The sequence below is a fragment of the Sminthopsis crassicaudata genome, chromosome 4 (assembly GCF_048593235.1).
Source record: "Sminthopsis crassicaudata isolate SCR6 chromosome 4, ASM4859323v1, whole genome shotgun sequence".
NCBI classification, from domain to species: Eukaryota; Metazoa; Chordata; class Mammalia; order Dasyuromorphia; family Dasyuridae; genus Sminthopsis; species Sminthopsis crassicaudata.
In genome coordinates, this window is record NC_133620.1 from 164,455,699 (window position 1) to 164,470,359 (window position 14,661).

At 31.5% G+C, this 14,661-nt stretch overlaps 1 long non-coding RNA gene across 1 annotated transcript in view; it reads left to right on the forward strand.

Annotated features, from left to right (window-relative positions):
* Positions 1-3,487, forward strand: part of LOC141565955 (uncharacterized) — a 30,124-nt gene extending 26,637 nt beyond the window's left edge. The window contains exon 3 of the long non-coding RNA XR_012489188.1: positions 3,259-3,487. This is a non-coding gene — a long non-coding RNA (uncharacterized LOC141565955). The remainder of the gene's footprint in view (positions 1-3,258) is intronic.
* The last annotated feature ends 11,174 nt before the right edge of the window (positions 3,488-14,661 follow it).

The window sequence follows — 14,661 nt, forward strand, 5'->3', positions numbered from 1 at the left end:
TGTTCCCATCTATTTGAGGAATTTCTACTCTTCGTTCATGTTAAAATATCTAACAAACATCTTTTATACATCTATCATGTACACAAAACTGTTAGAAAGAGGAAATACAAAGGGGAAAAATCGCTTCTCTCCTCAGGGGAATTACATTCAATCATTTTTTAAAGACAAATGCTACACTCTACCCTGATTCTTCTAATAGATCAATTTAGTAATTGGTTTGTCATTTCTCTTACTACACAGTAAGCTCCATAGATAATAAATATTTTTGATGTAATAAGGTTTGTATCTCATGCAATACTTATTCATTAGAGCAATAACTAGTACAGGGCAAATGGAACTTTGTTCCATACTATCAAAACTAAGAGAATGCTTATGGCATCCATCCTGCAGATGAAAACAACTTGATAACTTATTGAGCATAGTTCCAAATTCTTCTCCAGAATAGTTGGATCCATTCACAACTCCACCAACAATGTATCAGTGTCCCAGTTTTCCCACATTCCCTGTAACATTTTGTTATTATCTTTTCTTGTCATCATAGCCACTCTCATAGGTGTGTGGTGGTATCTCAGAGTTGTCTTAATTTGCTTTTCAATTTCATTATCTGAAAATTGTTTATATTCTTTGACAATTTATCAATTAGAGAATGGCTTAATTTCTTTAAATTACTTAATTATATATTTTGGAAATTAGGCCTTTATCAGAACCTTTAACTGTAAAATGTTTTCCCAGTTTATTGTTTCTCTTCTAATCTTATATACATTAGTTTTGTTTGAACAACAGCTAAACTTAATTTTTAAAAAAATACAACTAACTTTCAGTATACAAGAAAAACAAGTAAAAACAGATACACTTAAGATGGAAAAAAGCACGCATGTTGAATTGAACCAAATATTTTGCACATAGACACTTGTTAAATTATTATTGAATTAAACTAGGTGCACAAGGGACATACGAAGGAAAAATAAGGGCTAGAATAGATTCTAATAAGTTCCAGTATTGTATATGTCCCATAATTCCATCTGCTCAAAATTTACAAACCTTATTATCTCTGTTCCCTAGACATTCAAATGCATACCAGTTAAATTGATACCAAGTGATTTAAAATTAAAATCTATTTTTCTTAGTACTGAACAAAGATTTTGATTAATAATACGGAAAACTATGTCACTCAATCAAGCATCAAGAAACTTCCAATAAGATTAGAATCATCTTCTAATGACTAATTATATTGTATAAATTTGTGTCAACAAGGTCTGAAATACCATGGCCATGCCATCTAACCTCTTAGAGGCACTGTTTGGTCATATGTAAAATGCAAAGACAAAAACTTATACCATTTATTTCACAATTGTAAGGAAGCATTCTATAAAATTCAAAGTACTACAGAAATGTGCCCTATTAGTGTTAGTATAATGGGACTCTCCCACAGACAGAACCCAGAATGATGAGGCACGGGGGAGATTGTAAGTGGCTAATGTCATTAGTAAGATACAATGGGACATGAATTCAGGCCCAGACAATTAAGTGGAAAAGTAATTCCTTTCAAATGTTCAGTTTTACAACTGAGTTTTAATATTTAGCCAAAGATATGTAATACAGGTATATATTGTTGACTCTGTCTCAGTTTCTAATTTTTCCTTTAAGATATTTTCAAGTACATTGCAAAGAAAATAAAAATTTCCAAGTAAACATAACAAAATATAATTTATTCACAAGAATTCTGAATGAGGAAGCAATAATAAGTTGGAAAATTATCAGTTTTATTCCAATAGAAAGGATCTTTAGAGTAAATGTTTTTGTCTTAAAAATCTTCATGGGCAGACCTTAGATGATAGCAAGTGTGCATACTGCAACTATGAATTTCAGAAGAGTATTAAATGATTTCATATATTTTTTTGTTTGAGAAGACATATAATGAAGTTATAATGGCATGTGTCCAATCTTTCTCTTTAATTAATATCCACCATATTTCAGGAGTCAACAAAACAATAGTTAACTGGATAGGTTCTAGTTGGCAAGTCTTTATAATACATATTACCAACTATATTACCAGTTCTTTCTCTATAAGCTGGAAGACTTTGCCAGGGCTTTACTTTCAAGAGCTTATAAAATTTATAGTAAAGGGACAAGTCTTTGAAAACTCAAAAAATAGAGGATGAGATGGATTCAAAAGCAGCTGTTTATGCCTTTTAATTTCAGTCTTTCCTAGCAAGTCATAATGTCTTCACAGTCACTCGCTTCATGCTTAAAAGTTTCTGAAGGTTGATTGATTGCTCCCAAACTGCTACATAGTTTTCGTTGATTAACCGCATATATTTTTGCCAATATGTCTGGCTACCTTTTTAAAGTTAGTGCATTGCTGGCAGTATTACAAAAAACAGATTTTTCAGATTGGAATCAGATTTGGCAGTAAAGGATTTGGTTCCAAATTCATAGGATCTTAAAATTTCATGTGACATAAAAAGTAAAAACTTTGCTTACAAAACAAAAGTCCTGACTTCTAGTAAAAAAGATATGTCATTGGCAAATGATTATCTTGCATTTTTTTGTTTTATCATTAACTCCTTTAAGGAAACACTACCTCTAATCATATATATGTGTATATACACACATATTTGTGTATACATATCTATATACACATGCATGTCTATATGTACTATACATACATATATGAATGTGTATATAGATAGATATAGATGTAAACATATAGCTATATCTATCTATATATAAATGTTATGTGCTTCTTCCATAGCACCATCTATATCTTCTTTTATGTAATGAAGTAAAATCCTGTCTTTTCTAAAGCAAAGGAGAACGTTTTCAAAAAGGTTTTAACTTTTAATATAACAATACAAGAATCTTTTGTTCTTATCCTTGGCATTTTGGAATTTTAACAGATTGTTTATATATCTCAATGGCTTGAAAAGACAGATGTATTTTATGTAATCTTCCATGTAAGCTTTTTTCATTTCCCTTATAAATTACTTTTCCATATTTTAAAATGTAGTTATGTTCTCAGAGAAAAATAGCCAAAAAGAATGAGAAGTTATTTGTTGGCCACCATGAGCCTTTAGATAGAGTAAGTATAAATCACAGTGAGTAATAAAATTCTAACATATGAATAAACCACAGCTTTATTGAAGAAATGTCTATTAAAAAAGTGTGTTGTCCCATTTTGTTACCCCCCCACAATGTTAATATATTTGAAAGCAAACAGGTTTTTTTAACCCTATTTCTCATTTTGATGCACCAAAGGAGGACCTGACCCAGTTGGAGACTCCAAGTTTCCTCAAGATCCAATGATGAACTGCTTTCTTCCAGCAAACGGCTTGTATATTCTGGGAGCTAAGGCTATAAATTATATATTACATGCAGAGAAAGAACAATAAAGAACAAAGATGCAAAACCCCTGAAATCCATAATTGAATAACAATAATTTAAGTACACGTCAAACTGCATGTTACAGATTGTCTGACTTACTGAAGCACAGACCAAACCAAATGATTTCTTGTTTTTTCATCTCAATAAACCTTTCCTGCTGCTCTTAACTCATGAGTTTGGATGTGAATCAAAAGTAGAATTTAAATTCATCTGGAGCCTGATCCCAGAACATAAACAGAAAACAAAATGCTCCCCCCTCTACTCCCTCCAGAATTGTTGAAACAGACTGACAAATGGGTGCTTTGATGGATGGCAAGAAAGCCTGCAGAGTTAAAGGAGCACTGTAGAATCACTGACTCTCTAAATGGGGGAGTTTGGTAATGAAGTTCCTTTGAAGTAAAAATACCTGCCTGGTAAGTGGGCTGCTAAAACTTTTGCACTTAAAGAGCATAACATGTAAAGGAGTGGCACACTAAAAAAAAAAATCATTCAATTACCCTGTAACTTCATAATGATGGATATCCAATAACAATCACCCTAGAATATATTTTACATGAATTGTGTTTATCACTTTATCAGAATTTTAAAGCTGATAACCTTAGATGTGATCTAGTCTCTCACTTTACAATTAAGAATACTAAGGTTGAAAGACTTTCAGTGATTGGTCCCAAATTACAGCACTAATTGATGATAAAATTGAGATTAGAACTCAGCCTACTGTTTCCCAGTGTATTTCAATTAAAAACATACTTCTTTCAATGTGGGAAATCCTGGAAAACAGGAGTATTTGTAGATTTCTTCCACAATCTCCTAAAGTGTAGGTCTGACTATATTACTTTTCTGTTCAATAAACTCTAATTGCTCTCTGTTCCCTCTTTGAAAAATAAACTCTTCTTTGTAATTTTTAGAACAATTCAAAAACTGAGCCAAACATACTTCTTCAACTTTAACAATGTCTTTGCTATTAGCCAGCCAAATTAGCCTTCTTAACTATTTTTCACACGTAATATTACATCTCATATCCCCATGTATTTTCATAGCCTGTCCCCAAAGGCTGAAATACACTCTCTCCTTCCCTTTGCTGCCTAGATTCCTTAAAAACTCTGCTGGAGTACCACTTTCTGTTTGATCAATTTCCCAAACTTTCCAGCTATTGATGACTCTTTTCTCTTACTCTTTCGGTTTCTCTATCTGTCTCTCTCAGTTCTTTTTCTATCTATTTCTCTGTCTCTCTTTCTCTATCTCTGTCTTTCTGTTTGTCTCTCTTTTCTCTCTCTGTCTCTCTGTCTGTCTCTGACTCTGTCTCTGTCTGTCTCACTGTCTGTCTCTCTGTCTGTCTCACTGTCTGTCTCTCTGTCTCTGTCTCTGTCTCTGTCTCTGTCTCTCTCTCTCTCTCTCACACACACACACACACACACACACACACACACACACACACCCCTTGTATTTATTTACGCTTCTCTTCCTTGATTGAAAGTAAGCTCCTTGGGAACAAGGTTCCCTTCCTCCCTCCCTCCCTCCCTCCCTCCTTCCTTTTTCCCTTCTTTCCCTCCCTCCCTTCTCTCCTCCCTTCCTTCCCCCATCTCTTATTCCCCCTAGCATATAAGGGGGATATAGTGGAAGCATAATAAATGCTTACTTATTGAATAGTTCAATTAGTTTTTATTCCATTTACCATAATACTAAAGTTTTGCTGATATCCTTCTTTGGAAATGGCATGAAAGACTTGATATTTCAATTCTCCCTCCTTCCCTGTATTTTGCTATAAAACGTGTGTGTGTGTGTGTGTGTGTGTGTGTGTGAATGTGTGTGTTCATGTACTTTCTTCAAGTAGGGTATGTAGTGAGGTCCCAATTAGTGTGAATGATTAATTTCCTTAAAGGGCAGGATTATGTGGATTTGCTCTGCATATTTCCATTGCATGTTAACCAATTACCACATTTTTTTTACATAAATATAACTTCAAATAGTTCAAGTTGTAATATATGTGACTTCTTCATGGAATTCATTATTTGCAATTGTTTGAACCTAGCTGTGCCTTTTAGGAAGCTCCCAAATTGCAAGAACCATAATGGATAATGGGTTGTCTTATTTTTTTCAGCAATATTATTACATAATTTTCAATTGGCTAAAGCCTACATTCAATATTATAAGGAAAATCATTTAACTTCTTTAAATCTCATTTTTCTCATCTGTAAAACAGGGATAATAATATCTATAGAATTATCTCGCAACATCATTTTTGGGTTTTATATAAAGTGTTTTGTACCAAAGGTATCAGCCTTCATGGATGCAGTAGTTTGTTTTATTTTTTCTATATGGGAGTATAAATGAGGAAAACTAGATAACTAGTTCTGGACTTCTATCTTAAATTGCTAAATTGTGAGGGCATACTTGTGATATATCACTCCAATTTCTTTTTGCAGTATTCTAAACTAACAGGACACTTCAATTTGCAGGTCTTTATCTTTTTGAAGATAAGTGGGTTAGAGTTCTGAGTGTGTTAGAGTTAGGAAAAATCAAATTCCAATCTGATCTCAGATATTTACTAGCATTTTGATTTTGAGTAAATCTTTTGATCTGTCTGCTTCAGTTTGCTCACCTGGCTTTTTCAAAATTGAGGTACCAAAGAAGATTCATATAACTCATTAGAGATAATGCAAAAAAAGAAAGAAATAGTGAATGATTTGTTACATAACACAATAAAAAATTAAATAAGTTCAAGGACTACAAAAAAGACACAAACCCAAATAAAGACAACAATGAAACCCAAAATAATATGTTGGTTGAAAAATCATAGAAATAATGAATAATTATATGAAAGAAAATTATAATAATGAAATTACTTGACAAAATTCCTGTGATGCAACTAATTCTCAGTGGGTACATTACATGTCTATGAACATAAATGGACAAAAGAGAAGAAGAAAATTGATTAGCTGATTTAATTTTAAAAATCAGAATAGTAACAAATAAAAATAAAATAAATGCAAGGGAAAGGATATTAAAAACTAAGTAAAATAGATAAACTAGAAATAAAAATCTATATACCTATAAAAGTTTGAGAAGCCTAACAAAAATGGTAAAACCTTAGCCAATATTATTTTAAAATAATGTAAAAATCAAATTCCCAAATACCAAATGTCTAAAGTAAAATTGCAACAAAACCAGAAATTTTTTAAAAGTTCAGAGCCTGCTGTATACAGTTATATGTTAAAATTGAAAACACAAAACAAATAGAAAAAATATCTTCAAAAATATAAAAATTCTCTAACAGAACACCAAATAGTAATATTAAGTAATGCAACCACAGAAAATGAAAAAAATATCACTGGCTTCATTGGTTTTACCAAAGGAAAAATTATACCATCCTCATAGATTCATGATAGAATTCTCTCAAACAACTCAACAAAATTATTCTCAAAAATTGAAGAAGACATTCTATTAGAATTTATCTTTGAGACTAATATAGTCTTTAAAGGTATAGCAGGGAAGGATAAAAAAATCATAAGAACTTTAGTTGTTAATCATTTATGAATACCAATTAAAATTTTAAATATAATCCTGTCAAACAGTCTAGAGCATATTATCCAAGGAATTATTCATTATAAGTAGGGTTTATGTTGCTAGGATAACCCAACATTAGAGGGGAAATAAATATAATTAATCACATTATAAATAAAAACATCTACAAAATGATTATCTCAATAAAGGGGAAAAATGAGGGATCACTTTTTTATATCCTCAAAAGTATTTATCTAAAACAAAAAATGAGCTTCATATGAAATGAGGATACATTAGAACCTTTTCCAATAAATATAGAAGTAAATTAAAGATTTCCACTCTTCCCACTACTATTTGATAGAGTTCTGATATGCTAGCATTAGCAATAAAACAAAAACAAAAACATTCAAATGCATAGAGATAGGCGAAGAGGAGAGGTAAAACTACCCATATTTGTTGATGAAAAGAGAGTTTCCCTGGATAATCCAAGACAATCCCTAAAGTCATTGAGAAAATAGCTTCAAAAATCAATTTCATCTCTATGGAACAATAAGTAAATTTAAGAGATAATAATAAAAGGGAAAATCTTATTTTGAGTAACTACAAAATGCATATAGTATCTGGAGATCAGTCTGATTGTGAATGGACTCTGATGTGATAATATCAAAGAAAAAGACATTAAAGAGTGGGAAAAGTCTATACTGAAAGAAGAGGGAAGGGGAGGTATAATAGAATAAATTAGATCACCAGTCAAGGGAACAAGTGAGGGGATGAGCATTGTCTGAAGCTTGATGGCATCAATTTTGTCTCTAAGAGGGAATAAATCATTTAGTTGGGTAAAGAAATTTATAAAAAAAAAAAAAAAGTAAGAGGAGAAAGAGGAAAGAAAAGGGAAGGGCTGGGTAGGAAAGGAGGGCAGAAACACTAAGAATAAAAGAGAAGAGAAGAGGGAAAGTGATAGAAGATAAAGTAGTATATAGGGTAGGTCAAAAAATAATACTAAAGACAAAGTGGGAAAGAGACAACAAAGTATATATAGAGGAGAAAATAGGATGGAAGGAAATACACATCTGGTACTTATAATTGTGAATATGAATGGGATGAAACAGAGTGGATTAAAAAATAAAAATCTACAATATTTGACAAGAAAAACGTTTGACATAAAGAGACACATACAGAGTAAAGCTAAAAGCCTGGAACAGAATTTATTATGCTTCAGCTGAAGTAAAAAAATCAGGGGTAGCAATTCCCATCTCAGAGAAAGCCAAAGCAAAAATGGATCTTATTAAAAGATATAAGGAAGAAAAGGACATCTTGATAAAAGTTACCATAAACAATGAAGTAGTAAGGATACAAAATGTATATGCACTAAGCAGTAAAGCAGCCAAATTCCTAGAGAATATTTTAAGCTATTTATGGGAAGAAATAGACAGCAAAACAATACTAGTTGGGGACCTCAACCTTCCCCTTTCAAAATCAGACAACTCTATCAAAAAAAAATAAACAAAAAAGAAACTAGAAAGATCTTAGAAAACTTAGATATGATAGACCTCTAGAAAAAATTGAATAGGGACAAAAAGTAGTATATCTTCTTGTCAGTATATGGCACATACACAAAGATTGACCATATATTAAGGCATAAAAGCCCACAATCAAATGCAGAATGTCAGGAATAGTAAATGTTTCCTTTTCAGATCAAAATGCAATAAATTATTTTCAATGAAGGGCAATTAAAAATAATTGAAATTTAAATAATCTGATTCTAAAAAATAAATAGGTCAAACAACATATCACAGAAACAATCCAAAATTTCATCCAAGAGAATAACAATAATGAAACAACATTCCAAAACCTATGGGATGCAGCCAAAACAGTTCTTAGGGGAACTTTTATATCTCAAAATAGTTACATGAATAAAATAGAGAAAGAGGAGATCAGTGCATTAAGCATGCAACTAAAAAAGCTAGAAAAAGCACAAATTAAAAACCCCTCATTAAATGCCAAATTAGACATTCTGAAACTCAAAAGAGAGAGTAATAAAACTAAAAAACTACTAAACTAATTAATACAACTAAGATTTGGTTTTATGAAAAAAAACCCATAAAATACATAAATTTCTGGTTAATTCGATTAGGAAAAGGCAATAAAAAACCCATATCACCATCCAAATGAAACTTATCACCAATGAAAAATGAAAAAGAAGTTAAAGGAATAATTAGGAGCTATTTTGCCCAACTATATAGCAGCAAATTTGACAATCTTACCAAAATGGATGAATAGTTACAAAAAATATAAATTGCCCAGATTAACGAGAAGGAAATAAATTACTTAGTATCATTTTGGAAAAAAAAATGAATAAGCCTTTTATGATCTGCTTAAGTAAAAATTTCCTGGGCCAGATGAATTCACAAGTGAATTCTACCAAACATTGAAATAGCAATTAATTCTAATTCCATATAAACTATTTAGGACAAATAGGTAATGGAGTCCTGCCAAATTCCTTCTATGATACAAATATGGCACTGATACCTAAACCAGGAAGAGCCAAAACAAAGAAAATTACAAACCAATCTCCTTAATGAATATTATTGCAAAAAAAAAATAAATAAAATGTTAGCAAAGAGATTCCAGTAATTTATCAGCAAGATAATACACTATGACCAAGTGGGATTTATACCAGGAATGAAGGACTGGTTCAATATCAGGAAAACTATTACCATAATAGATCACATCAATAACAAAATCAAAAGAAGTCATATAATAATTTCAATCGATGCAGAAAAATCTTTTAATAAAATACAACACTGATTTATATTAAAAGAGAGAGAGAGAGAGAGAGAGAGAGAGAGAGAGAGAGAGAGCAAGCAGTATCTATTTAAATCCAACAGCAAGCATTATTTGTTTCAGAGAGAAGCTGGACTCATTCCCAATAAGATCAAGGGTGAAACAAATAAGCCCATTATCACTAGTATTATTCAACATTGTACTAGAAATGTTATTTTTAGCAATAAGAAAAGAAAAAAAAAAGAAATTAAAAGAATTTCAAATGATGGTGGCTTAGCAATACTAAATCTAAAATTACATTATAAAGCAGCAATCATCAAAACCATTTAGTACTGGCAAAGAAATAGTGTGGTGAATCAGTGAAATAGATTAAATACACATGACACAACAATCAAATCCTAAAGTATTCTAGTATTTGATAAAGCTTCAAACTCCAGCTTCTGGAATAAGAACTATTTGCCAAAAATATTGCTGGGAAAACTAAAAATAATATGTCAGAATCTCAGCATAAAACCTACTTCTCACACCCAATATCAAAATAAGGTCAAAATGGATATATAATTTGGGCATAAAGGATGATACGATAAACAAATTAGGAGAGCAAGAGAAAATTTACCTATCAGATCTTTGGAGAAGGGAAAAATTTATGAACAAAGAAAAACTGGAAGCATTGTGAAAGGCGAAATGGACAGCTTTGATTTCATTAAATTAAAAAGATTTTGTACAAAGAAAACCAACAGAAACAAAGTTAAAAGTGAAGTCCAAATCTGGGAAAAAATCTTTACAGCCAGAATTTCCAATAAAGATATCATTTCTAAAATGCATAAAGAACTTTGCCAAATTTATAAGAATACAAGTCATTCCCTAATTGATAAATGGTCAAATAATATGAAAATAATTTTAGATGAAAAATTAAAACTATCTGTAGTTATTTGAAAAAATGATCTAAATTACTATTAACTAGGGAAATAAAAATTAAAACAACTCTGAGGTATTACCTCACACCTCTCAGATTGGCTAAGATGACTGGAAAAAATAATGATAAATGTTGGAGGGAATGTGAGAAAACTGGGTCACTAATGCATCGTTGGTGAAGTTGTGAAATGATCCAACCATTCTGAAAAGCCATCTGGAACTAAATCCAAAGGTCTATAAAACTGTGCCTACCCTTTGACCCAACAGTACCATTGCTGGATGTGTATCACAAAGAAATCATAAAGGAGGGGAAAAGACCCACATGTGCAAAAATGTTTGTAGCAGTTCTTTTTGTGGTAGCAAAAAAATTGGAAAATGAGTAGATGCCTATCAAGTGGGGAATGGCTGATGAAGTTGTAGCACATGAAAATAATGGAATATTATTGTTCTATCAAAGTGATGAATAAGCTGATTTTATGTACATATATATAGTGATTCATCTAAAATAATAGTAATATGGCTGGTATATAATGTAGATTTTTGTCTTGCTTGAATCTTTAAGTTTGACTTTGAGATCAAAAAGCCCTACTTTTTTGTTCTAATAAATTCTACTGATCTTTGTTATAGTGTATTGAGATATCATTATTAATAATAATAAAATAGAGATAATTCCCATACCTGGAAATTATTTTATTTTAATTCTACTCCTTAATTTTTTAACTTCTCCCATGAATGGATCCTTCTTTTTCTCCTTCACCCATTCTTTCTGTCCCTCCTTATCCCATTAATCTACACTTCTTATCCCACTCCATTTAATTTACATACCCTTCTATACCCTACCTTATTTTACTTTCTCCTCCCATTTCTTTATAGATTTTGAAGGGTGATATTCATGGTACATATGCATCTATGTACACACACACATACATACACACACACATATATACATATATATATACACACATACATATATACATGTGCATCCATATGTATATGTCTGTATATATTATATATCTATCTAACATGTATCTTGTTTCTTATTTAATTCATTGTTGATATTAGTAGTTTTTCAGAACTACTGGCCTTTCTCCCCCCTTTAATGCCTCTGTGTTGATTCTTCTTTTACACCTCATTCATATAGCAAAATCGCTATTTTTACCTTTTTCTAGACAGTTTTGCTTTTTAGAATCGTATCATATTCAACTCTACCCTAATCTTTTCTTTTGAGGTACTCAATTACTGATATCAGTCTTAAACATATGGCTTAAATTTCCATCTAGAAACATAAATAATTTGTTTTTGAGTCCCTTGAAATTAATCTTTGATGCTTGACTCTTGTATGTCACATTTTCTATTGAATTCAACTTTGGTTGACACAAAATCCTGAAATTCTGTGATCTGTTTAATTGCCATATTTTTCCCATTCAATATTATGGTTGTTTTTGCCAACATTCATATATATATATATATATATATATATATATATATATATATATATATATATATATATATATATATATATATATATATATATATATATGTCTAGGAGATATATTTTATGGTAGCTGCTGATAAATTCTGTACAATTATTTTTGCTCCAGCATATTTGAACTTTTTTTTTGTTTTTCTTGTGGAACTTTATCTTTAATCTGAAGTTTTTCAAATTTAGTAATAGCATTCTTATGTGTTTTCCTTGTAGGATCTCTTTGAGGTCGTAATCTATTCTATTTCTACTTTCCCTTTGTGTTCTATCACTCCAGGACATTTTTTCTTTGATTATTTCTTGGATTATTGTGTCAAGAATTCTTTTCTGGTCACAGCTTTCAGGTATTCCAATTATTCTTGTTTCCTCTTCTAGATCTATTTTCCACATTTGTCGTTTTTCTTTTTTTTTTCCCACATTCTCTTCTATTTTTTCACTCTTTATATTTTGTTTTATTAATTCTTGGTATCCTATAGCTTCACTGACTTCCCTTTGCCCAATTCTAATTTTCAAAGAATTGTTTTCTTCTTTAAGATTGCATCTCCTTTTCTAGTTAGTTAACTTCCCCTCCTCAATAATCTTGATTTTTTAGATGGTTCTTTTGTTAAAAAAAAAGTTTTTCCTCAATTTGTTTCATTTCATTTTTAAAGTCCTTTTTGAGTCCTCCTACAAATTATTTCTGTAAATGTAGATATTTAATGTTTACTCTTTGGAGCAGAAGTTTTGTTTTTCACTTCACTGTCCTCTGATGATAAACCTCAGTCTTTCCTATTCCCATAGTAAGTTTCTATACTTCTATATTAAGTTCTGCTATAGTTCTTTGCCTGTTCATTATCCTTATGATTTTTATGAGAACTATTAGTATAAGCAACTCTAATCCTAGATTTTGGGGAATGATGCCTCTAGCTTCACTTCAGCTCTCTTCTCTGAATTGGAACCCCAAAACAAAAGCTCCATACTACTGCAAGTGCCCACAGTTAGCTATATCCTTGCCCCACTGTCTCTGCACTCAAAAGGTATTCTGTTTTTGTTTTTTGTTTTTTTTCCTAACTGGGGATAGTGTCTCAGGTGTACAGCTGGGCCTAGAGTTCCTAATCAGTAGATCTTCCCTCACTCTTCCTCAACTCAGACTCCCCACTCAGTCTTGCAGATGAAAGTTCTTTTGGTTCAGGCTGAGAGTACCTCAGAATCAGTTAACCCCAATGCTCCCTGATGATTGTTTCTTTGAAGTCAGCCAGCCTTGTTTACACTTCATACCAGTTTAAAACCTTAGTGCTACAGTTTTTCTTCCAGTCTCCCTAGGTTGCCCCAGGAGGACACCTATTCTGTCCTCAGTCTTACTTATTTTTCTCTGTTCATCCTGAGGTGCAATTTTTTTGTTTGTAGGGGAAATCTGGAGAATTTGGATTTTCTGACCTATTCCATCATCTTCCCAGAATCCTTTTCTGGAATATAAATTATTTAGGAAAAATTCATATTAATCAAAACTCCTTGGAAAATTGGTAAGCAATCTGGCAGAAATGAGATTTAAACAAAATATATTACACAATTTAGCCCAAATGTATACATGTCCCTAATAGTAAAGATCATACTATAAAAAGAAGATTAAAAAATACATTTTTATACATTTTTACAGTTATGGATAGGAAATTCAGTCTTTTTTATTATAGCTTTTTATATACAAAACATACGTATGGGTAATTTTTGAACATTGACTCTTGCAATGTTTCAACTTTTCTTCTGTTTCAACTTTTCCCCTCCTTCCCTGCACTCCATCCCCTAGATGGCAAATAGTCCCATACGTGTTAGATATGTTAAAGTATATGTTAAACACAATATATGTATACATATTTATACAGTTATCTTGTTGCACAAGAAAGTTTGTATTTAGAAAGAAGGTAAAAATAACCTTAAAAGAAAAAAAATGCAAGCAAAACAATAACAGAGGGAAAATGTTGTGTGGTGGTCCAAACTCATTTCCTAGTGATTTTTTTTTCTGGATATAACTGTTTCTGTTCATTACAGATCAATTGAAACTGATTTGGATCTTCTAATTGTTTAAGAAATCTACATCCATCAGAATTGATCGTCATATGGTATTGTTGTTGATGTGTAAAGATCTCTTGATTCTGTTCATTTCACTTAGCATGAGTTCATGTATGTATTGCCAAATCTCTCTGCATTCATCTTGCTGGTCATTTCTTATAGAACAACAATATTCCATAACATTCATATACTACAATTTATTCAGCCATTCTTCAATTGGTGGTCATCCATTCAACCTCCAGTTTCTACCTACTACAAAAAGGGCTGCCACAAACAGTTTCACATATATGGGTCCCTTTCCCTTCTTTAGTATCTCTTTGGGATATAAGCCCAGTAGTAACAGTTGGATCAAAGGGTATGAAGAGTTTGATAATTTTTTGAGCATAGTTCCAAATTGTTCTCCAGAATGGTTGGATCCATTCACAACTCCACCAACAATGCATCAATGTCCCAGTTTTCCCACATCCTTTCCAACATTTGTCATTATCTTTTCATGTCATCTTAGCCTATCTGACAGGTGTGTAGTGGTATCTCAGAGTTGTCTT